General features: G+C 39.4%; 1 long non-coding RNA gene across 1 annotated transcript; it reads left to right on the top strand.

Moving 5' to 3' along the window:
- Positions 1-855: 855 nt before the first annotated feature.
- On the top strand, positions 856-15,787 carry LOC129012075 (uncharacterized). Its single transcript, XR_008493560.2, has 4 exons — positions 856-933; positions 1,640-1,740; positions 2,326-2,581; positions 15,587-15,787. It is a non-coding gene; the product is annotated as an uncharacterized LOC129012075 (long non-coding RNA).
- The last annotated feature ends 9,210 nt before the right edge of the window (positions 15,788-24,997 follow it).

The raw sequence follows: 24,997 nt of genomic DNA, 5'->3' as shown, positions 1-24,997 counted from the left end.
GATTAGACTGATGCTGTGGACAGCAGCATGGAAGATGAAAAGATACTAAGTCCTTGATGACATTATTGGACTTCTGGATCTACTAAGGCCAAACACTCTTAATTCTTGTTTTCATCTCATATGTAAGCTAAAGAAAAATCTTATTGCACAAGCCAGCTTGAGTTGGCTTTCCTGTTGCTTATAGCTGAGAACATTCTAATGCAAAAGGGACTCGGAAAAAAACTATGCTGACTTGCAAAAGGAGCCTACATCTCCAGCTTCAGATCCTCCTTTCTGGCCTTGATTCCATACAACCAGGACCTTGTAACCCCAACAGGTCCTTGTAACCCAACAGCCCAGGGTGCAGACACTTCATTTCCAACCAACCCCAAGCTCTCCTCAGCCAACTTCTCCTTATACCATTCATTAATCATGGTCCAAGCCACTAGATACCTGGGCTTATGAAAGGATTCATCCTCATTACAAAATCCTCTATGTGAGGTTGGCCCAGGGTCGTGTTGTAGGGAAATGAGCTGTTAAGTACTTTTTAAATTTTATCCCTGGCTATACCCCTCTAGCCCTGCTTTGAGCCTTCCTCCAGGTAGAGGAAAGAGGAAAGAAGGCAGCATGGTCTTCTCCATTGTTACTTTCCAGTCCCACAAAGAGATTTCATTCTCCTTGAGCTTTCCAGTTGCAGTGTACACAGACCTACTCCTGAAGCTGCCCTGTGCTGAGTGTCCCTGACTTGATGGTCTCCCAAGACCAAGGTTAAAGAGGCTGCAGGTGTCTGGAGCAGATTCTCAAAGAGAGGCTTCTCATCCTAGAACAAAGGCTCCATTGTGACTGAAACTGCCTCCTGGGCAGGGGTGTGGTGTTATCCCAAGCAGCCCCCAAGAAGCTTAGGGTCTAAGAACTGGGAACCAGAGTGGAAGGACAGGGAAGGGCAGATTTTTGGTAATTTCACAAAGCCCATTCAGGAAATGGGTTGAGGGTGGAAGACAGGGCAGTTTCCCTGAAGAAGTGAAGAGCATTGACTTTGAAAACAGATGGACTCGATTCAGTTGTCACCTCCCAAATTGACTAGCTTTGTTACCTTTGACAAAGTCCTTAACTTCTCTTTCCTGTAGAATGGAGCCAATTATCACTACCTCTTGGGGTTATTGGTTTTTAACAATTTTAGTAATTTATATAGAATAATTGTATATATTTATGTGGTAAAATGTGATGTTTTGATATACATATACATTGTAGAAACATTAAATCAAGCCAATGAAAATATCCATCACCCCTACTTATCATGTTTCTGTTGTTGTAAGGGAAAAGTCTACTCTTTTAGCAATTTTGAAATATACGGTCCATTATTATTAACTGTGGTCACCATGCTATTTGAAGATTACAAAGACAAAGCACCTAACACAGATCTTCGTTAGTGGCATCTTTTAGGATCCTGTGCCCTCTTTCTCTTTGCGTGAAGTTTAAAACCACTCAGGGAGGTGCCCTGCAGAGGAGAGGGACTGGGAGCTCAGTGATAGGATACTATCTTATATGAGGGCATGTGTCCAAAGGGAAAAAGCACAGGGAAGGAATCTAACAATTAGATTCAAGACCTAGCTCTGTAAACTGGGTGACTGGGTCCTTCACTCATCCTCTCTGTGTTTAGCTTCCTTGTCCGTAACAACAGAGTGGGACCAACTCATCTGTAAGGTCCCTTCAAGGTTTCAGGACTTCAAGAGGAGGAGATAACCACCCTGGACATGCCTGGTAAGGATCACAGGCAGATGTGATTTCATCTACACACAGTTCCTCCTTGGGCCCCCCTGAGTGCTCCCTGCAGGGTCTTTGTCCTTGGCCACTGGCCTCAGAATGCCTCACACTCACCCTCACCCTCCTGTTTCACACTCCTTCAAGAAGCAAATGGTAGCACCTTCACCACCCCTTGCGAATGGGTCAAGTATTGTGTCTGATCCTATACTTCCACAATTCTCTAAAGGCTGAATTCCTACCTAATTATTTCTTCTCTTTCATTCTGTCAGTTCCAAATTAGGGGTTTCGTATTGCTTTAGGACTTTTCACCTTGGAATTCTATGCCAGAATTGAAACAATCCAGGAACAGCCCTTTCAACTCTGTCCCTTTAACATTCTCCCGATGTTTCATCTTCACCATTTTCATGGAAACTCCTCCTCTGTGTTTGTGCCCATCTAGACCCAAAAGTCCTGCTCAGTTTCATCTTAAGCAGTTTAAATGACATCCTGATAACTGTGTCATGGTCTGTCTTGTTTCCAGAAGGCATCTTTCTCACTGGCTGCCCAGGGTGAGGTTCCATTTTTCTACTTCTTTTCTAATAGATCCAGAATTGGGCTTTCTTCAGCAGAACTGCATGCTTGGAAGTTGAGTAAGAATGGAGAATTCAGGCCATGTGTGCTGAGAAATCCCAGATGAAGTGTGCTAAAAATGCAGATTTCTGACCTTGGGCATGGTGCCAGAAAGAAGTTTTAATGTCCAAGGGTTTTATGCTTCAAAGATAGACCCTTGTGATTGTTGGTTTAAACCTGCATACTACACAGGAAGAAATCTGATATTCCACTGACTGGAACATGTAAGGTAAGTCAAAATTGCTTCGATTGAGGCCAACAACTTTGCTGAAGATTTGATACTCTCTAGAGATTATTGCCTAAAATAGGTGAGTAGAGGAAGAACTTGCTCCACCAATTGTACATTCAGCATATTTCATATATTACAGGCAGATTTAAGAATTTAAGTATTAGAATGACCAAGAATTAAGAATTAGGATTAGTCTTTATAGCATTTCCTGGCATTTGACAGCTTTTTGAAAATGTATAAACCCTCAAATTAAAAAGATGGATAATAACTATCATTTGTTAATTGCAAAGCAAATGTATTTCTCCAGCAAAAAGAACCTGTCATGGTTTAAATAATGGTATAGCATTGCATTGATGATCCTCTTTCTAGGAAATATTTCAATTCCACCTTGTGAGAAATAACCAAATTGAGATACTCTTTGAAAATATCATTTAATCCAATAAACTTTTATTGAAAATTTCCATGTGCAAAACACTAAAGAGGATACCAAGATAAGACATTTTTTTTCCCTTGAGACTTACAGGTGAAGAGACAAAGATAAGAAAATAGCTACATTTAGTAAATAAAATCTAATAAAATATATCTTAAAAAATAGATAACATACAGTGAAAAGTATTCTAGGAGGAAATTAATGACCCTTTGAGAATCTGGCAAAGTCTTATGGAAGAAGTGGCATTTGAGCTGAGCCTTGACCAATGGGGCACACTCCCACAATTAGAAGTGATGGGAAAATGTTTTACCTGAGGAGGAAGAACAGTTGAGCCAGAGTTAAGAAAGAAGGCTAATGCACACACAGGTGAGAGACAAAATGTATTCTGAATAGTGCATCTGGGGAACATACCTTTAGTAGAGACTCAGAGACCAGGGCAGAGGACCGTGAATGGCTATCCGAGAAGTTTTTGTTTTTTTCTGTTCTAGCTGGTCTCTCTGGTGATGCTCAAGGGAATCATTTACCAACATTGTATAAATAACCCCAGCAAACGCTATATTGAGTTGTCCATGAGAACAGCAACTCCATGAAAAATCAACACCTATTGCAAATCAGCATCTGCAATTCAGAGAACTTGCCCTTAAACATTCAACTGGGGCTCAGATTGGAAACCATTGTTTTCTTTGTCCGTGGTTGATGTTTTTAGCTGTGTCTCTTCCAAGCAGGAGTCACGCAGGTCCCCCATACTTCATTTCCAGCTGGTCTGAAGTTAGTGACCAACACCATTGAGACGCCCTCCTGAGTGCCTTCAGGGGAATTTTGTGTAGTCCACATAACTTTGCATTCTAAATCACATCGTCCTATACATATCCTCCACATTTGATGAAAACCCTTCTATCCATATTTACATGACGCAGTAAGACTCAGACAACTGAAACTCAATTTTATTTATCTAGGTAAGTAAAAAGAATCAGCAAGATTGATGGCACACTTTAAAAGGCACACTCCAGTGGCAGTGGGTTTATGGATAATAGGATGAGTCTGGGCTGTTAGGAGGATTTTACGATGCTCCAGGCAAGAGGTAACAAGAACCTGAATTAAAGCGGTGAGACTTAAAAGAAGCACGGATATGGGAGGCATGTTGAAGATAGGATCAAAAGGGTTTGGCAAGTGATTGAAAGTATGGAGAGAGGGAGGCAGAAATGCTAAAGTGGCTTTCCAAAGGCGTGAGGCTGAGTTCACAGGAGGATGACAATAACATTACACAGGGAAGGAGAACCCAGAAGGAGCAGTGATTCTGGGGCTCAGGGAAAGGCGACAACTTATTTAGAAAATAAAAAGAATATGCTTAGCTTCTATTTGCTGAAGTAGTTAGAATTAGGGTAACTCTTTAATATTATTCTCCAAACTGGGACACTGTCAAGAGAGAAAGTGGATGATTTCATAATTGCACCAGGACAACAGGTCTAAACCAAGATTGCTCCAAGTACATCCAGATGTTTGGTTCCCTTATTTATAACACCTTTTACTATTCACTCATTGGGGGCTGGTATTAATGAAGCTGGCTCATGGTTTCTTGAATCTTGGGACCTCAGAGTTATAGTGAACCCCCAGAAATCCATATAACAGTCTCTCAGGACTCCCAGAAGGTCCTCTCTACTCCGGTTCCTATGTCCAGCCTCTACCAGAACAGTCCCCAGGACTGGGGACTCAATATGATACTCAGAAGCTCATTCTATTTTTGGACAGTGCTAAGTATTCTTTCTCATTATACTTAGCTAAAATTGGCTTCCCTGTGAATTCAGCACATTGGTACTAATAATAGTTCTAATAATAATGATATCACCAATATTAAAGTAGTTAACCCTTATGGAGCACCTACAAAGTGCCAGGCCATTCATGAATTGTTTTTGAAGCTCTCCGACAAATCTATTTACATTGTAGCATCCCCTTTTTACAGATGAGGCACCAGACACTGAGAGGGAATGTAACTTCCCAGGGACATAACCACTAATAAGTAGTAACCTAGAGTTTGAAGTAAGTTCTCTCTTCCTGATCTTAAAGCCCATATTCTTTCCACAATAACACCTATCTTCAGGTCAAAATAGTTTGCTCTTGGAGGAATGCAGACCAAATTCAATCTCTCTTCCATTTGTCAGCTCTTATGATATTTGAAATAATTATCATCTCTTCCCTTGATGATCCTGATTCTTATTTCATCCTCCCCACATCTGCCCTACCAATGGGCACCAGCTTTTTCTTTTTAACATTTCTGGATTCCTCACTCTCCACAGGTTTCAATGTAATAATGTACCTTTTAAAATATGATGCTCGGGACCAAAACCTATTTCAGGTGTTTTCCAACCAGCACAGTGACCAGCTACCTACTTGCTCTGCTCTGGGCAAGAGGCTTCAGCACAACACAAAGTCTCTGAAGGTTGATTTTCCCCTTCATTACCATCTCCTTTTCATTGATCAGTTGTTTGTCACAGGCATGTCAGGTTGTTAGTCATTTACAAGGGTTCAGCATGGAGGGTGTGGCATCCTGATGCAATTCATCACCAACTCTAAATGTAGATTTTGCTGATGACGGATGTAGAAGACATCTATTGTTTTTGCCCATTGGAATCCTCTTTGTTGTTGTTGTTGTTGTTGTTTACAGATGGAGTCTCTCTCTGTTGCCCAGGCTGGAGTGCAGTGGCACGATTTCGGCTCAGCGCAAGCTCCGCCTCCCGGGTTCATGCCATTCTCCTGCCTCAGCCTCCCGAGTAGAGTAGCTGGGACTACAGGCGCACCCGCCACCACGCCCGGCTAATTTTTGTTTCTTTAGCAGAGATGGGGTTTCACCGTGTTAGCCAGGATGGTCTCGATCTCCTGACCTCGTGATCCACCCACCTCGGCCTCCCAAAGTGCTGGGATTACAGGTGTGAGCCACCGTGCCTGGCCTTGGAATCTTCTTTAGATAACAGTGTCCTTATTTCTTTGCCCTTTCAGTCTTTGTTCCAGAGGTGAGTGAGAATCCACCACTGGATTCTAGCAGCAGAACTCATGACCTAGACTTATCCAATCACATACCAAGCCCTTGCCTTAGAGATTGGTATAGGAATGGGCAGAGTGGGCTAGTGGATTTTATCAGTTACCTGTTGCTATCATAATGCCGTGTAACAAATTACTACAAAACTCAGTGGCTTATAATAACAAGCATTTATTTCTTGCTCACATTTCTGCAGGTGGCTGAGGTTTGACTAACAAAGGGTAGGGTTTGGATGATGTTGGCTCCAAGCAGATGACTACGTCCAGGGTTGACCCATCTTTCATCCTCCTCGCACAACATGTCTTTCAAAAAGGCATTTTCTTCCCATGATGAGAGGCAGGGGTGCAGCAAGAGGGAAAGCCCAACTGTATACTTCAAGATGCTTCTTGAAGAATCTTGTTTGGCTAATGGGATGCTAACATTTGCTAGCATCCCATTAACCAAACAAGTCACATGGGCAAGTCCATGGCCACTGAGCTTATACAATGGTACACTGCCTACCATGAGACTGTGGCCATAAGGGGATGTATAATGCTGCCACAACAGAGTAAAGGATTGTGACCAAGAAATAACTCAATGTACCACAATGATACTGTCTGGGTGAACAGAATTCAAATTCTAGCCTTCAGTTCTTTTTGAAACTACTATTTCTATTTGAGACTCTATTTCCAGTAGACTGGGTGCTATAATGCAACAAGCCTGAAGTTTGGGACCACCACCCAGAGACGGAACTGAACCACCACAGAGAAAGAAGAGCCCATAGGTGGAGCCTGGTGGCAGGAGTTGAGTCCTAAATGAAGCTATACCTGCAGTCAGAGCACCTGCTGAATATCATTCAGTGTTGTGAACCAATAGATTCTGTTTTGCTTAAACCAATTGAGTTAGGCTTTCTGTTACTTTGCACACAAAGGTATACTAACAGCTGGTGAATGAGTGAAATCATCTTTGCAACTGAGTTATAGCACATGATTATTAAGCCTATAAACACTTTGGCCAGAGTTTTTATAACACAGTCTTCTAGCCCACTCATCACTGTCACAGCCCTTCCTAGGTGGAGTGATAGCATACAATGCCTGGAACTAGGCCATTTCATCTTGTCTCGCAAACATCTTTTAAAACCACTTCTAATCATTAGTAGTCTAGGTTGATATTTAATGATATATTATCCCATTTAAAAATCCCTTTTCACCTTAAGTGACTTCAATTTTTTTTTCACGGAAGAAATAAAACTGAATTTAAAATTTCAGGATGGAAGCTCAAAAGAAGCAGAATTACTGTTTTTTTAGGCCAAAAAAGGAAAGAGTTTTGTAATTACATTGTGTTCCTGGCCTGTGTGATTGAGTTTTTTGCTTTGACTGTTTAAGAAAAGAAACGACATGGTAAGGTTGAAAGAGCACTTAATTTCAGAAGCCATCATCTTTGTCCAGGCTCATCTCATCAGTCCCTCTTAGTTTCCTCATCTAAATAAAGGGGATAGTTTCTGTCCTATATGACTTACAAGGTTGTTGCAATAATCACAGGAGATAATGAATGATAATTAGATATTGTTATTATTTTCCTTATAATAAAATCATTTTCTGAACATAGTAAGTTTAGAGAGAGACAATTTGATTTTAGCTACTCAGATGTGTTTTATAATGCTTTTATACCCTGTAACTAGACAGTTCCGAGTATTACAACCACAACATTGGAAGAAAGGGGGGCCATATTTCCTAGTGCTTTCTTAGGAGCAAGAAAGCCTTTCCTACAAGTTCCCAATGATACCCCTCTCCTGATTCATTGGTCAGAAGAGGCTAACATGTCCAACTATTAAACCGAACATTAGCATAGGAGAACGGGACAGCTAAAATTGGCTTAGACATATTTTCTTTGCGTCCAATACCATGTTCAAGAGAGTGCATACCTGAACAAGACCAAAGTTTATTTCCCAAGAAAGAGAAATGGTGCTGAGGTTGGAGACCAAAAGTATCTGGTACAGTACTTACCAAACTCTACTAAAAATGGCCTGCCTACATGTCTGAATCCATTACTCTCTAACTTCTGGGGCAAGAGAGGTAACTTGCTCTTATATCCCAAGCACCCAAGACAATTTCCAAAACCCAGTGGGAACTCAGTAAGCACTTATTGAATTTTATTACCAGATTTTAAATTCATTTTAGCTCTAAGGCACTATAAACATGTTTCAGTGGTAAGCTGACAGTCATTTCTATACTTTTCTTGGTGCTGGGTGGAGACTTAGTAGGGAGGAAGAAACACCCCATGGTATGTGTAAAACTCCTGATAGCCTTCTGTGATTCTTTGATTTTTAGGATGATTCCATTTCCCTGCCCCCTTTACATTATTATCTAAAACCTTCAGAACTAATTAGAAGTGGGAGGATCAAAGATGATATATTTTAAATTTGCTTCCCGCCTCACCCACTTAAAGTAAAGAATCCTGCATAGCCCATTAAACTGGAGGTACTTGCTGACAGGAAGGAAACCATCTGGTGAACAACTTCTGTTAATTATGTTGGAACATACTAACGAGAATAAAGAACAGCCCTTAATGACCTTCCCCTTGGTGGCAGAATCCACTGCAGAGTAGACAGTCGTGGCTCAGAGCCAAAAGTTAATGGTTAGTATTGGCACCGAACACTCAGGCTCACTAGGACTTAATAATCTCCCCTCGGTGGAGAAAGTATTTTAGGCATTCACAGCATAAATCCTCCTACCACCTGCATGTAACTGAGCTCCAAAATAGTCATTTAGGGCATTATTTGGAATCCCTTAGTAAATGTGAATCTGGGTGTTACCGTCTCTGTATCTTTGGACACATCGAATGAGGCCAGACAAAGGTTTGCATTTTGTTTCAACCAATAACAATGTTTAAATATTTCCTGGCAAAGAGCAGATGCAATTATTGCGTATCCCAGAGGGATAAAGATACACAAAAATAATTATCTTCATTATGACCTGGATGAGTTAATTATTTATAATAATATTTCTAATTCCACTTTACCCTTGGAAATCTAGACAACCCTATGTTGCCCAGCAAAAAGGCAGTTAAAGCTGTGGCATTTATATCACGAATGAGCTATAGGTATCAAAACATAGGTATTTTTGTTTCATTCATTTCTACTTGGTTTCAGAAATATTTTTAAAGTGGCTTATGTAGAATGACAAGATTAGGTAAAATTTAAAAGAAAGTTGTTTAAAATTTAAAAATTTAATATTAAACTTTAAAAAAATTTTAAAAGGAAACAAGAGGTGAGAAAATAAATTATGGAAGCTAGTAAACAAATATGCATATCATGAAATACTATGCCTTACTGGAGGTGGGCTACAAACTTGGCCTTAAGCTTCCTAGTAGTCCACTTAGAAAAGGCAAATACGTTAGTGGGCACTTGAGGGGCTTTGGAAAATGTTTTAAAAAACATCTCAAGCCTAAGAGTTTCCCAGTATTAAAAACACTTTAAGCTGACTGTATCACCTAGTACATTCACAATATGTATGCATTTTTAAAAATCCTAGAAACTGCTGCTTCAAATCAGGTGGAAAATGTTATTTCAACAGAAATCTTAAACAAAAGATGTGTAACTATGAACTGTCAACATTTAGCTTTTAAATTATAACAAATCTGTAAAGAATATAAATCTGTAACATATTAAAGTTTAGTAACCCTAGATATCAGCCAAGAAAGGGCTTTATATATAATTTTTTGATGTATATTTAAGGCTTTTATATGTACAAGAATATAATTTTTATGAAGGCAGGTATGTCCAAGAGAGTGCACAGAAGTAACAAAATAAAAGTTGTTTGTGCCTAAATCATCCCATCTGTGTCTCTTGGATAATACTCAATCTTCTTTGCAACCACATGCATCAAGCTATTGGCTAAATATCTTTGTAGACAGGATGTCTCCTACTTGCATTTGAACTATTCTTTTGTTTAAAATATAAATGCAATTAATTTGCATTATTTATTTAATCTGTCTGCATACTAATGTCGCAAAAACTGAAAATAAATTTTAGGTCATGATCAACATGCCTCAAAATATCTTTGTGTTCAGTGAATTTAAATAACTTTTGGCAAAATCTAACCCCAACTTTCTTTGAAGCTTTTGATGCTTCCCCACCTCCTACTATCCTCTGCGCCGCCTACCACTATCTTTGAAGTTGGCTCATCTGGTAACAGACTTACTGCAAGCTGTAGTGCACACCTACCATTCGAAGAGTTAGATGTTGTCCATCTGACAGATTTAATCAGTCCCTTGGTCTCTCAGACATGCAGCTGGTGGTGAATTCTTTTTTGCTAGTGTAATCTTGTAAGTGTCTTAAGTTAAAATTAAAGCTGCCATTAAATTTTCATCTTGTTCTTCAGGAAGACTGTTTTCTGGAAGTAGCATGTGTATATATTTTCATGTGGCAGTGCCAAAGAGATATTTTATACTACATCAAATCTTTCATGTTCAGATTAATAGAAAAGTCAGTAAAGAATCCAAGTTGTTGGATCTGGGCTAAACCAGGTCACCTAGAATTATTGGTAAAAATAAAAATATGACCCTCTTTGGCAGTTTTATGCTACAGATGCTGCATTTAAGATGACAGCATCGAAATACAGAAAATCATGTGGGATTTATAGAAATTCTCTCCATGTCCAAATTGCCTGGCCTCTACAAGTCAAAATCTCACTTCTGAAACATATCATTTACCAGTCCTTGAGCAAAACAAACAATCCTTAGGATGTCCCCCATGGAACCAACAAGGTAAAAAGTAATAGAGTTGGAATGTTATCACAATGAGGAGAGGATGGAGCTTCAGATATTGCCAACTTTTTGTAGAAAGTCAAAAAAAAAAAAAGGAAAGGGAACTAAAATTAAATACAGGACAAAAAAGGCTTTGAAAGGAGAAAACAAAATGAACTTTTGACAACCACCAACAAATACGTATCCTGCAGGAGATGGTGGATGTGGTTGGGGAGATAGAGGATACCAACTAATAGTAGAATATTTACCCTATTCTGTGAAGAAAATCTGTATCTGGGTCTATAAGCAAGAGTTACCTTACAAGTTTTCACTGCCATTGTAATTGGGTAGAAAAGTATATTCATGTTTTTAACCTCTTTTTAATGGAAGCTAAAGCACAAGAAAAGACTTAGGAGAGGACTTCTAAAAGTTTGGAAAGTGGAATTAAAAGATAAAAATAAAAAATATAAACTTTATTTTATTTTATTCAAGTTCCAGGGCACATGTACAGGATTTGCAGGTTTGTTACATAAGAAAACGTGTGCCATGGTGGTTTGCTGCACCTATCAACCCATCACCTAGGTATTAAGCCCCACATCCATTGGCTTTTTTTTTTATGCTCTCCCTCCCTCCCTGACGCCCCACCAGCCCCAGTGTGTGTTGTTACCCTCCTTTCTTTCTCAAAATAAGCTCCACCAAGTTTAAGGCACTCTTATAAGTACCCAGTCATTTAATCCATCCTTAAATAACTGAAGGTCCTGAGAATTTAATCATGTCAATGCAGTCTTTTTCATTATTAACTGAAGAAAAATGGGTGCCCTTTAAAGACTTTCTTAAGATGAGAAAAGAAACAAAAAAAACTCAGAATGTAATCAGGACTGTAAGGTGCATGCCTAATTATTTTCCATTGAAACTCTTGAGAAATTGCCTTTGTTTGTTGAGAAGAATAAGAAGAAGCATCGTCATGGTGGAGAAGGACTCTAGTGAAGATTTCTTGGGCATTTTCTGCTAAAGTTTTGGCTAACCTTCTCATAATAAGCACATGTTATCATTCTTTGGCCTTCCAGAAAGTCAACAGGCAAAATGCCATGAGCTGCCCCCAAAAATATGTTGCCCTGACCTTTGCTCTTGACCAGTCCTGTTTAGCTGTGACTGGACCCCTTCCCTCCTTGGTAGCCATTGCTTTGATTGTGCTTCATCTTCGGGATCATACTGGTAACGCCATGTTTCTTCTCCTGTTACAATTCTTCAAAGAAAGGCTTCAAGATCTTGATCTCATTTACTTAAAATCTCCACTGAAAGCTCTGCTGTTGTCTGCAGCTGATCTGGGCACAACAGTTTTGGCACACAGCAAGTGGAAAGTTTGCCTAACATTGATTTTTTAATCAGAACTCTCTGTATGCTGAACTAATTGAGATGTCTGTGGTGTTGGCTATTGTTTCTGCTGTTAATCATTGGTCCTCTTCAAGAAGGGCACAAACAAGATGAAATTTTTTTCTCACAGATTGATATGGATGGTCTGCCACTGCATGCCTCATCTTCAACATCATCTCATTCTTCTTAAAACAAGTTATAATTTGTAAACTGTTAATTTATTTGTGGCATTGCCACCATAAACTTTTCATAAAACATCAATAATTTTGCCATTCTTCCACCCAGGCTTTACCATAAATTTGATATTTGTTCTTGCTTCAATTTTAGCAGAATTCAGGTTGTTCAGATAAAGGCTGTTTTCAAATTGATGCTTATCCTTCTTAGTGTCTCACACTAGGTCCTGTTTGACGTGCTATAAGTTAATATGAGTTTATTTTGGTTCAAAAAATTTTTGAAATCTATGCTTACTTTTTTCATGATATGCATTTTCCATGACATTTTTGAAGTCCTTTTATATATTAAACTTTTATTATTCTTTAGGAAAGAATTCTAATGAGCTCATTTTGTGCTTAAGATTTGATACTCAGGATAGTGAGGTTGTGGGTCAGAAAATCTTGGGACGGATTCCAAGCTCTACAGACTCCTAACTAGGTTATCTCTACTGAGCAAGTTTTAACCTACAAATTTCTCATCTGTGAAATGGAAATAGTATCTTTTGCATAGTAAAAGTAATAAATACAAATTACGTTGAGCCTTTAGCACAGTGTGTGTCACATAATAAGTGATTGGTAAAGTATAACTGATATTTCTAGTGAAAATACATGAGAACCCTACATCCTAACAAGTGTTACAAAATTATTCTAAGGCAGCAGAGTACTGTGTTAGGAGCATTCTATAAGACATAGATCTAAATTGCAGGATCGATTTAGAATACATAGAGTATCCTAGATAATAACAAAACTCCATGCCTTTCTTCTTTGAAAAGATTATGATACAGTTCTAAATGAGGTAAGGAATGAAACGCTATGTCCTGAGTTTCTATTAAATGATGAAGAAACAAATTCATATATGTAAATATGAGACTCTTTCTTTTTGAAATATACATATTTTTTGTTTTGGATGATCTCTAGATTCTTGGGTAACTTAGGAGTGAAAAGCCATGATTCAATTTTGTATTATCATTCTAAAAGAATAAGTAAAGGCTTTTATCTTGGTTTAGCAATTATTGTGTTTCTCTCAGAGGGTAGAAATTTGACTCCTATATCTACAGACTCACCTTGTTGTAGGCAAATCACTTAATCTCCTTTTTAATCATCTTCCTCATCCATAAAACAGCACAATAATATTCGCCTGTCTCACAGAGTGTTATGTGTCTTTATTAATTAATGTTTGGAAGATTAATATCCTTAGATGAAAGGAAATATGAAGTTTAATTATTATTTTGTTTTTGCATGATATGTTATGGAATGAGACCCTAAGATGCTGTTCCTGTGACAGAGACCAATAGAGATATGCAGATCTGTGCATCTGATGGCCAACAAACAGCCCTATATGGAAATTATATGAAAGGTTTTATCAGACTCTAATTTCAGAGTGTTTCTTTTTTTTCTTATCTCCAACTGCATGAGTTAGCCAGTGATGAAGGAAAAGAGAATTAAGTATTTCCTCCATCATCACAGCATTCTACCTTCAGTTTTTACCTGTGTCTTAATCAAACAATCCTACCACATTGAGAATTCATTCTTTTCAAGGTCAGGTTAAGGGGAAGGGTCTCTAAGAATAAATCAGTAGTTAACAATAGGAACATAAATAAGGTATTTCTCTGTGTTCACCCTTTTTTATCTTTGATTTTTTTCCTTTCATACATATTTTGGATGAACCATTTGTTGTTTTTTTGTTTTCTTTTCATTGAAATTGCCACAAACCTCAGCATTGAATGTGAAATTTTAGAACCCAGAGGTACACCAATTAGAATATACCCAATTACACAGTGACTGTTTCCCCCTTACATTTTCAATGGCTAGGACTGTTTTGAAAGACTATTGCAGGGTTTGATGATGCTTGGAAAACACTTTAGACCCCTGAAGGAAGCAGAGAGCATACCAAAGAATTTCTAACCAAGTAACCACCCTACAGATTTACTTGCTACAATAAAAATACACACTAGTCACATCCCTAGTCTGCTTAAAACCACCTTTTCATGGCTCCCCACAGTCCATAGGTAAAGGTCATGATTTAGGAGCACTTTACAAACCAGCACCAATCTTCATTACAGTCTTGCTGCCTGCTGCCCTCCTTACTCCAAACCCTCAGCACAAAATGCTTTTCCCTAACCTCAATCTAATCCTTCAGGACTCAGGTCAAAAGTTCTCTCTCCCACCACCCAGGAAGTTTTTATAGTTACATCTCTGAGTCTCCCTATTATTCATAAACACATTTGCATTAACAATTGTTGCATTTATATATAAAAATTACATATATTTGTTTATTAATAAATTAATGTTATTTACATTTAAATTATATTACATTTTTATTATGTATTTATGTTTTATTTATACTTTATATATGTATATATGTTTATTTCTCTAATTTATATTTGTCTATATATTTATATATTGTGTAAACATTAATTAAATACATGAAATATTTAAATGTATTTATGTTTATATAAATATGCACAGATTCATAGATGTGTATGCTTTATATATATATCCTCATTACTATTTATTTAGAATTTTATTTATATGTTTATATTTATTTGTACTTAGAGTATGTTCAATTAAATATTAAAATTAAATAAAATTATTTACTTTCCTTTCTACTTCAACTAGTAGGCTGTGAATTCCTCTAGATCAAGTATTCAAAATGAGATTCAAACTCAACTCAATACAATGATAATACCTACCTTTATTGAGCACTAATTTCATGCCAGACCCTGGGCTAAGTGGTTTGTGTACATTATCTCATTTAATCTACACAATCATTGAAGGATATTGCTGTTATTATTATCCACATTTAAAGATGAGGAAAAGTAGTAACTCACCCCTAGTATTGAATGCTTAGTTAGTCTTTGAACCCTGTTTTGGTCTTAACTCCAAAGACCTGGCCTTTGACCACTGGGTGATGGGAAAGCAAGGTGAGGGCCATGCATCCTAGTGGGTAAGAGCCAAGGAAGGGTTTGGGAGTCAGATAACCGAGGCACAAGTCCCTATTCCATCATCTCTTAGCGGCATGGATCTAAAATATTTCCGTCTTTCATGACCATTTTGTGTGAGAGAGACCCAGATGCAGAGTGAATGCCAATTGGGAAAAGGAAAATGTATCAGTAGTTAGTGACAGGAAATTTAGATTTTGTCAAAAAATGGACATTGTTACTTCCTCGATGACAAAACTAAAAAGAACACTGGCTGAAAGTTAAATTCCATTATTTTCTATCCTTTAGATCCTTGCAACTCAAGAAAAGGTAACATTAGAATCACCTGGGAGTTCGTGAGAAATACAGAATCTCAAGCTCCAACCCAGAGTACAGAATCAAGCTCTGTATTTGGGCGAGATCCTCCAGTGATGCCTACATAGGACATAGCTTGAGAAGTGCTTGTTTGTATCATTGTCTCCCTGACCAATACGATTAAACTGTGATTCCAAATAAGACTTGTTGATTCTCCAACTTTATATCTAAAAGAAATTCGAGGATTACAGGAGAGAAGTAAGGGTGCAAGTAAACCAAGAATCAGAGTCTAATATCAGGTTGGCTGCAAGTAAGCCCTGTGATCTCAGCAAATTACTTTCTCTGTGACTTAAATTCCATCTCTATAACAAATGTTTTAGAAGGAAGGAGGAAAAGAAGGAGATAGAAAAGAGGGAAATTAGTATAGATAATTATAAAGGAGACTTTCTAAATTCAAATATTCATTAAGTATAAGATTAATAAAGTAAAACAGACCTGACTAAAAATTATAAGGATTGTGTGTCTGTCTTAACTACTGCTATATTTTCTAGTATTTGGTAGGTGCTGTGCAAATATAAATGAACTAATAATGAAGAAGTGATCACTCTCACACTTAAAAATACTCAGAAGTCTTTCTCAAACTAGCAGCACCTTCTTCTGTACTCTTATCATAATTTTTTTACATCCATTGACACTTAAGACAATGTAACAAATTTATTAAACAACATACAATCATCCATAACCCTATCTACTGATAACATTTCTGCAGATTTTCTCCCCTCAGCACACATCTTTAACGTAGCTAATATCATAGAGTACGTAGATTTGCAATCTGCATATTTCTATACTATATAATAGCACTGGCATATGGCAGCCATCCAATAGACATTTGTGAATGTGCATAGTTTTCATAATTATTTTAGGACTGCATAATATTTCTTCAAGTTAATGTGCCCTCATTTTTAAAACAGAGTCCATAATGTTGAACATGTTGGTGGTTTTTACATTTTTTTTTCCTTTTACAAAATAATTCTAGAGGAACATCTTTGAGAATGTACATTTGTAGGTCTGTCGAGTGACATTTCTTTGACATTCACAGGAGTGGATTGATTGGAACAAAGAGCACATCATTATGGCTCTTGTTACATACTGCTGAATTTTCTTTCTAGTTCCCAGCCTTTAGGATTGTGAGAGAGTCCTAAATTCTCCAGTGGCTGTAGCAAAAACTAGAAGCCAGAAGCCAGCTACTGGTGCCACCACAGTCCTTGAAAATGGCAAGACAGACATTCCCACATTCTTTTCTTTCATAGACAATTTAAACAAAATGGAAACCCTGCACTAGAATTTGGCTTACAGCATCTAATGGATGAAATATCGTGTTACACAAATGACCAGACCTGCTGGATAAACAAGATACATTCAGAGTTGCATTCTTTCCCAGAATCTTTGGAGCATAGATTCACAATTCTATTTCTAGCCTATTTTTAAAATATCAAAGAGAAGGACCAGATGTCACAATGAATTAATATCCTGGACTTACAAATCTGGAGACATAGGTTCAAATTCTCCCTAGTTGAAAGTAAATACAAGTTTTCTGGCTTCTTGGAGCTCCCTAGTGAATATTTCATTCACCCCCAAATTTGACAGTTTGACAGGATGATCCCAGCATCTTTTCTATCATGACCTGAGGGCTGAAAGCTCAGATGAAGTGAGGCAGGTGCCATAACTGAGCTGAAGGAAAATCCAGCCTCATCTCCCACTCCCCTCACCACACAGACCTCTAGGGATTCCTCTCGCCTGTTCAACATTTCCCCATCAAGAGGCACTGAGTTACACAGCTGTTGCTTAAGAGAGGCAGGAAATAAAGGAGGAGGAGCTCTGGCCCTTTGACTGACTTACTGATGGAGAGTCAAAGGCCATCAAAGTGCAGCTGCACAGTCCATCGGCATGGCCATGGTACTCTTGCAGTCCATCCAAGCGGATCTCATGAAGGCTCTCCCTTGATGGATTTCCCCTTAGCGACACTCACTTTTATTCTCTACTTGAGTCAGTTTCTGAGACCCATCACAGAGACTGTGGCAATGTTATTAACATATTTATGCTTGATGGCCTTTTCTTCTAGGAAGTCTGCCTGCTAAGCTGGGGTTACATACCCTGTTGTCATGCTCTCCTGGAACCTTTCTTCCCAACCCAGCACTGCTTTTACTTCCTGTAATAGCCTGTACCTATCTGCTTCCCCCTGGGGCCCTAGACTCCATGAGAGCAGAGAATGCACCTACCCACTTCACTTCACTATTTAAAGATCTCAGTAAGGTCTTCTAGATCATCCTAGAAATCACTGGAGACACCTCTGGGAAAAGAAGAGTGGCGTGGGAGAGGCAAACTTTGTGTAGGAGAGGCCCCCCTGATGGGACCTGGGATGAAAAGGGAAATGCCCCAGGCTCACTGCCAGCTGGGCACCTCACTCAAGTGAATTTCCCTAGAAACCCCAGTGGGTCCTCATGTGGAAAGTGTGGCTGGTGTGATGATAGAAAACGGCAAATGATCTTTCCCTCAAAAAGGCAAAGGAAAGGGAGGTAGCACGTTAAGCATCAATGCCAAGATGCAACCCACAATAATTACAGTTCAGGAAAACCTGAACTTGGAAAATTTTGATTAAAAAAAACCCTACATGTACAATCTTCATATCTGTTTTTCTTTCTAGTTACATTGGATTTTCAATTTAAAGTACATTTAAATGGACATTTTAAAAGGCAGAAGGAGCAAATTCACACATCTCCCCCAGCAGCTTGCCCATGGGATTAGTAGTGGGGAGAAAGCCTGGCTGATCCTGGGCTTTCTGAAAAGGTGGGCTGTCCACTTTTCATCCCATGTGAAGATGCCCTGCTTTTATGTGAGTTCAGCTCTATCAAACTATAAGCATATGTTTCAAAAAAAAAAAAAAAAACTATGTCTTTTAAGGCATAGTAAAGACAGTTGAAACATTCTTTCTCTCCCTCCAGAAACCTAGGAATGAATTCCTCACCACTAAGGCAGAGTCCAGGAGAGAAAAGGCAAACAGCCAGAGAGGAAAAGGGAATCCAGAGAGAGCCGATCAAGTCAGGCCAAGTTAATAACAGACCTGCAAAGACCAGCCTCCAAGACTCTAACCTGCAGCCACGGGGAAATCCCAAAGAACCTGTCTCTTTATCTTTAATTTTTTTTTCCCTGAAAAATATTATCCTGAGCTCTTCCTCTAAGTCTCTCGGCACCCTGATATTTGGGATAATTGCACCCACCGCTCTTAAGCTTGGGTGCTAAAATCCCCTCCTGGAGTTGAGTTTTTAAAGGGAGCGGATTTAAAGCTGTCAGCAGTAGAGGAGAGAAGGCCAAATTGCTCTCATGCTTGAGCCTGTGGCCCAATTTGTTTGTAATTGGATTGGTATGCAGGGAAGATAGAGCTGTCTGGGGGAAATGCTACATGATTCCCTTTAGTAGAGGATACTACTGATGATGCTCGTAGCCCAGCACCAGATCCCAACTAATGAGGGAGGGCAGTGAGACCCTAAACGCAGAGGAGAAGGGCCAATTCCATGTACTCACCAGATAAAAGGACAGCAGGGGATGCCCTTCACCAAATTCCACCCAGAAATCAGAGCATACATTGCAAGGTTTGTGTGCAAAGTTAGGGAATGTGGGCCAAGGAGGAAGCTTGGATGACAGAAGGGAGGAGAAGATGAAGCTGGACAGCATTCCAAGAGTCTAATAGCAGCCCTTTACCAGCAGAACTTTTTTTTTTAATAAAATGAAATTGCTGCAACTTCCATTGCCTTCTCAGTTAAGTCTACACGGCCCAATTGTCAGCCAATAATATAAATTCCATCTGCAGGCCATCACCAGCTGCAGAGCCTGAAAAATGTAGGCTTGGGGAGAAAGAGATTTAGTTCTACTCTCGGTTTTGCTACATACCATTTATGAAACTTTGGCAAGATACTTAACCCAATTGAAGCTCAGTCTTCTGATCTGTAAAATGAAAATAATAACTCCTATGAGAATGCTGACTTAAAGGGATCTTGAAAGTCTGAAGAGCCATATTGGGTAAAATTCATGGTCAATCAGCATTATCCGCGCCCCCGCTTTATATATGTTCCCCTTTATCTCAGGCACCAGAAGCCTGGGAACTACATATCCCAGATTTGCTTTCCACCAAGGTTCTGAATTTGACTTACATTTGACAGTGAACTTCATTCGTGAGATATCTGTAAGGGGAAAGAGAGCAAGAGATGCCTCTTCCTCTGTCAATGGTGGTGGTGGTGACTTGAGTATGAGCTTCCACAGATGTGACCAACATGGTAGCTGGCTGGTCACCTCCAGGCACCAGCTTCAAGGCTGTGGGCCAGTTATTATTTCCTGACCTCAGGTGGCAACCTGTGTGGCATAACCTGAAAGCTAAGAGTAATCCACCTTACTTTCTTGGTTCCAGTCTTTTCCACAACATAGTACTTTCTTGGTTCTAGTCTTTTCCGCAATGTAGTAAGCACTTATATTTGCTTTCTATTCCTATTTGTTTCAGGCAATGGAAGGCAATGGGAGTTGCAGCAATTTCATTTTATTAAAAAAATTTGTATAGCAAATTATCACAAACTTAGCACCTTAAAACAACACTTATCACACACTTCTATAGAGCAGGTGAGCTCAACTTGGTTCTCTACTCAGGGTCTCACAGGGCTGAAATCAAGGGGTCAGTCAGATTGAGCTCTTATCTGGAGGCGCTGGAAAGAGTCTACATCCAAGTTCATTCATGTGGTTGGAAGAATTTACTTCCTTCCGGTTTTAGGACTGACATTCCCCTTTCCTTGCTAGCATCAACCAGGGGCCTCTCTCAACTCCTTAAAGCCACCTATGTTCCTTTGCACAAGGCCTCCCGCATCCTCCACGTGGAGTCCTTCTCACAACATCACAGCCAGCAGCAGAATCCTTGTGTCAAATCCATCCCCACACTTTAACTCTGATTTGCTTTTCCTTTACGAGGAGAAAGCTGCCTCCTTTTAAGGGCTCATGTGATTAGATCAGGCCCCTTAGATAATCTCCTTTTCTTAAACGGAGTCATATAACGTATCACAGGAGTGTTATATTAGCATACTTACAGCTTATAGAATTACAGTATAAGATTTTTGGGGAACGGTTTGATAAATTCTGCCTACCATAGCACCTAATACCCTCTATTAAATCACACCCTGTATGAAAAACCTAGAGTGGTTTCTGTTTTCCTGTACTGAACCATAAGGGATCTGAGACCACTGTCTGCAAACAAACTCTAAAGTAGAGAAAATATCCCTTAAGGTTTCATAATGGTCTTACCCTTGGAACATGGTGGACCTTTACCCAACCAACATCAGTTCAACAAACAATTATTTAGCAACTGTCATGTACCAGGTTGGGCTCCATTTAAGGCAATCAAAAAAGAATAAGAAACCCTCCTACCCTTATGGTCTAATTGGCAAAATAGCCACATGAATAGAGCATTTCAGTGGATTATAGCATCAGAGATTATAAGAGAGATTAGGTTCAAAGGGGAACACTATTCATTTACTCAAGAAATATTGTTTAGACAGCTACTCTGGGTCAGGCATTGGCTTAGGTGCCAGCGATTGGAAGACTAATAGAGTAGGTTCCTCCCTGGAGAATCTCAAGTCTGGTGGAGGAACTGGATATGTAATCACAATAAAATATAATGTTATAATAATGCCTGCAATCTTTAGACTTTTTACTAGGTACCCTACACTATGCTAAATAGTTTAAGTACATTATCCTTTTTAACTTTTACTTTAAGCCACGGCTGGGCATGTTGGCTCATGCCTGCAATCCCAGAACTTTGGGAGGCCGAGGCAGGTGGATCACCTGAGGTCAGGAGTTCGAGACCAGCCTGGCCAACATGGTGAAACCCTATCTCTACTGAAAATAAAAATTAGCCGGGCATGGTGGCTCGCACCTGTAATCCCAGCTACTCGGGAGGCTGAGGCGGGAGAATAGCTTGAACCAGGGAAGCGGAGACTGCAGTGAGCCAAAATCCTGCCATTGCACTTCAGCCTAAGTGACAAGAACAAAACTCTGTCAAAAAAAAAAAAAAAAAAAAGCTTACCTTAAGCCTAAGAGTTATATACAATTATTTTCTAAATTTTACCGAGGAGGAAAATGAGGCTGAAAACAATTAGGTCACTTTTCTAGGAAAAGATAGATCTGAGTTTGCAACCCAGATAGACCCAATTCTGTCACTCCCACCCCACCCCCTCAGGGGATCACTTCAGGATCATTTCTCACCATTTCTGTACTGCCTACTCCACCCCACCTCCACAGCTTACTGCCATTCCCACACACATGGGCTTCACTTCCCACAGCCAACACCTGCACTCTTTCTTGGAGAACTATCTTTTGAGTCTCCTTTGCCCACACAAATGGAGAAACCAAAGTGTCTTAGGGAGTGCATGTCCCCTGGGGTGGTTCTTGACCCACACCTGCTGGATATGAGGGTATGAAAACTCCAGTTCCTTTGCCTTAGGTTAGGACAACTCTGAGGCCTGATTTATAATTATTGACTTTGCCTGCAGATTGGGCAAAAGCTGATCGACTTTGTCTGTGATTGTACACTCCCTTGGCTTCCTCCTTTCCTTCACCTCTGTTCCCCCCTCCCCACTACTTTCCCAGTTTCCTTTGGGAATTTCCTCATTGTGATGGTTAATATTATATTGAGTGTCAACTTGATTGGATTGAAGGATGAAAGTATTGTTCCTGGGTGTGTCTGTGATGGTGTTGCCAAAGAAGATTAACATTTGAGTCAGTGGACTGGGAAAGGAAGACCCACCCACAATCTGGGTGGACACAATCTAATTGGCTACCAGGATGGCCAGAATAAAAGCAGGCAGAAGAACATGGAAAGACAAGACTGGTTAAGTCTTCTGGCCTTCATCTTTCTCCCATGCTTGATGCTTCCCATCCTCAAATATCACACTCCAAGTTCTTCACCTTTTGGACTATTGGACTTACACCAGTGGTTTGCCAAGGGCTCTCTGGCTTTTGGCCACAGACTGAAGACTGCACTGTCGGCTTCCCTACTTCTGAGGTTTTGGGTCTCGGACTGGCTTCCTTGCTCCTCAGCTTGCAGATGGCCTATTGTGGGACTTCACTTTGTGATCATGTGAGTCAATTCCTCTAATAAACTCCCCTTCATATATGCATGTATCCTATTAGTTTTGTCCCTCTAGAGAACCCTGACTAATACATTCATAAACACTTTAGCACAGATCAGAGGGTCTGCCCTAAGACACCGCTGCTCTGATATTTACACTACACCACTATGGGAACCAAGAGGAGTGACTATATCCATTTGGGGCAGTTGGCATGGCATTCCCAGAGAAAGTAATATTTCTGGGTTATAAGCAGAGGTCTGCCAAGATGGACAAGTGGGAAGAAGAGCATTCCAGCTGGAGAGAATGGAACACACAAAAACACAGAAAAAGGAAGAAGTTTAAGGGCAAGTCGAAGGCTGGAGAAACAGGTTGGATAGCTGGAGCCAAGGGTAGAGGAGGCAAGGCCTGCAGTAAGTTGGAACCCTCAGGCCAGAAGAAGCACCTAAGAGTATTAAGGGAGATAGACCATGATCACTTTTATATGTTTGATTCAGCAAATACTTACTGAGAGCTTACAATGAAGGTAGGAAACCAACCTAGTCACTTGGGGATATTACAATGACAACCACTAAATACATGTGCATATTTAAATTTAAATTAATTAAAATTAAATTTTAATTTCCCAGTCACACTAGCCACATTTCAAATGCTCAGTAGCCACATGTGGCTAGTGGCTGTCACACCGGTTAGTGCAGGTATCGAACATTTGCATCACTGCAGAAAGTTCTATTGGATGGTGACAGTCTAATCACAGCAGGGGATAGCTATTCACCTTCCATCTAATTTTTCATTTTATGTGGCTATTTCCTTTTTAGTCTTTTTAAAAAGTTACTTCTTCTGCCTGTCCCTTTTAGTCAGAAGAATCTGAGGATTCTTTTGATTGCACAGTGGGGCGGCTGCACAAGCACCTGCATTGGGCAATCAAATCATAGTGGTGGTTGTCAAAAGATTGCAAAAGGGATTGCAGAAATCCCTTTGAAAATGCACGTGGTCTTTTATGTATTGGATGAGGGAGATATGCTCACACCTGCCTAGAGAATCCAAGTAGTGGGGTCTGCCTGCCTCAATCTGTTTACCTCATTCATTCTGAATGTGTGTAGCTCAAAGCATGTCCTCCCAAAGCAAAAGAATATTCACAAAAGAGACACAAACTGAATTCCTCACCTGGCACTCTGTCATTTCCAGTGCCACACAAATGAAAGTAAACCAGCCACTAGCAACAGTCATTTCTGAAATCCAGTGGGGAATTTAAAACTCATGATTTTATGAATTTTACATAATAAATTCATAGGAACTGGAATTTTATCTGAAGAGTTGTTTCCTTCTGCTTCTTCATCTTCCATTTGATTACAAGAACCAACCAACCAACCAACCAAGTTTTTACTGATATCCTAGAATAAATCTATCGTAAACAGAAACACTGAGCTGTGTTTAATCAGTGTCACTGCAGAGAAATTTAAACCTAACACTGTACAAATCATAATAATTATGCATTTAAATACTAAATTCACCCTAAAGAGGCAATTTAGTATTTAACTGAGAAAAGAACAAATGTCTCATTATTCCTGGTATGGTACACCTTTCAGGGTTCAAACAAATACCACCCACTTTATGAAAGCTCTCCTCTTTATCATAATAACAAGAGGAGTTATAAGAGAGGAAAAATGCTATTTTTTAAAATAAAATTTCAACTTTTATTGACCGTGATGCCTGTATCAACAGCTTAACCCAGTCGGCTTTATATGACTTTTAGTAGTCAAATAAAGCATAATATTTTTTAAAAGCTTGTAAACACTAGTGGGCCAGTTCTTAAAGGCCTGGAACAGCTACATGAACCAGAAGCTACATAGAAAAGAGATTATATTTTTTCTAGGGCAGAGAAGGTGTCATTGCAATCAATAAGATGTCTTTTACAGTTTTTCTTCTTTTTGTGTGTGTGTGTTTGTGCGTGTGTGTGTGTGTGTGTGTGTGTGTGTGTTTAGGGCTTGGTTAATTCTATTGCCCTTGCACCTGCAAGCAAAAGGGTAAAGAATATTCCCACTCTCCTTTTTCTCTAATTCTACAAGACTAAGGAAGCAACAGCGACCAAGCTCTTAAAGTTTTCCGGCTGATTATAGAGAGGTGGGTTGTGTTCCACATTTTACTCTTACAGCCCTGCCACCAGATGAAAGGAAAAGCATAAAAGCGTCAGCAAAGCCTGGACTCTGCTTTTCCTGCTCTAACATGCCATCAAATAGAG

This window comes from Pongo pygmaeus, chromosome 15, assembly GCF_028885625.2.
Source record: "Pongo pygmaeus isolate AG05252 chromosome 15, NHGRI_mPonPyg2-v2.0_pri, whole genome shotgun sequence".
Lineage (NCBI taxonomy): Eukaryota > Metazoa > Chordata > Mammalia > Primates > Hominidae > Pongo > Pongo pygmaeus.
The sequence above is the reverse complement of the archived record's forward strand: the minus strand, read 5'-3'. Positions and strand labels throughout refer to the sequence as shown.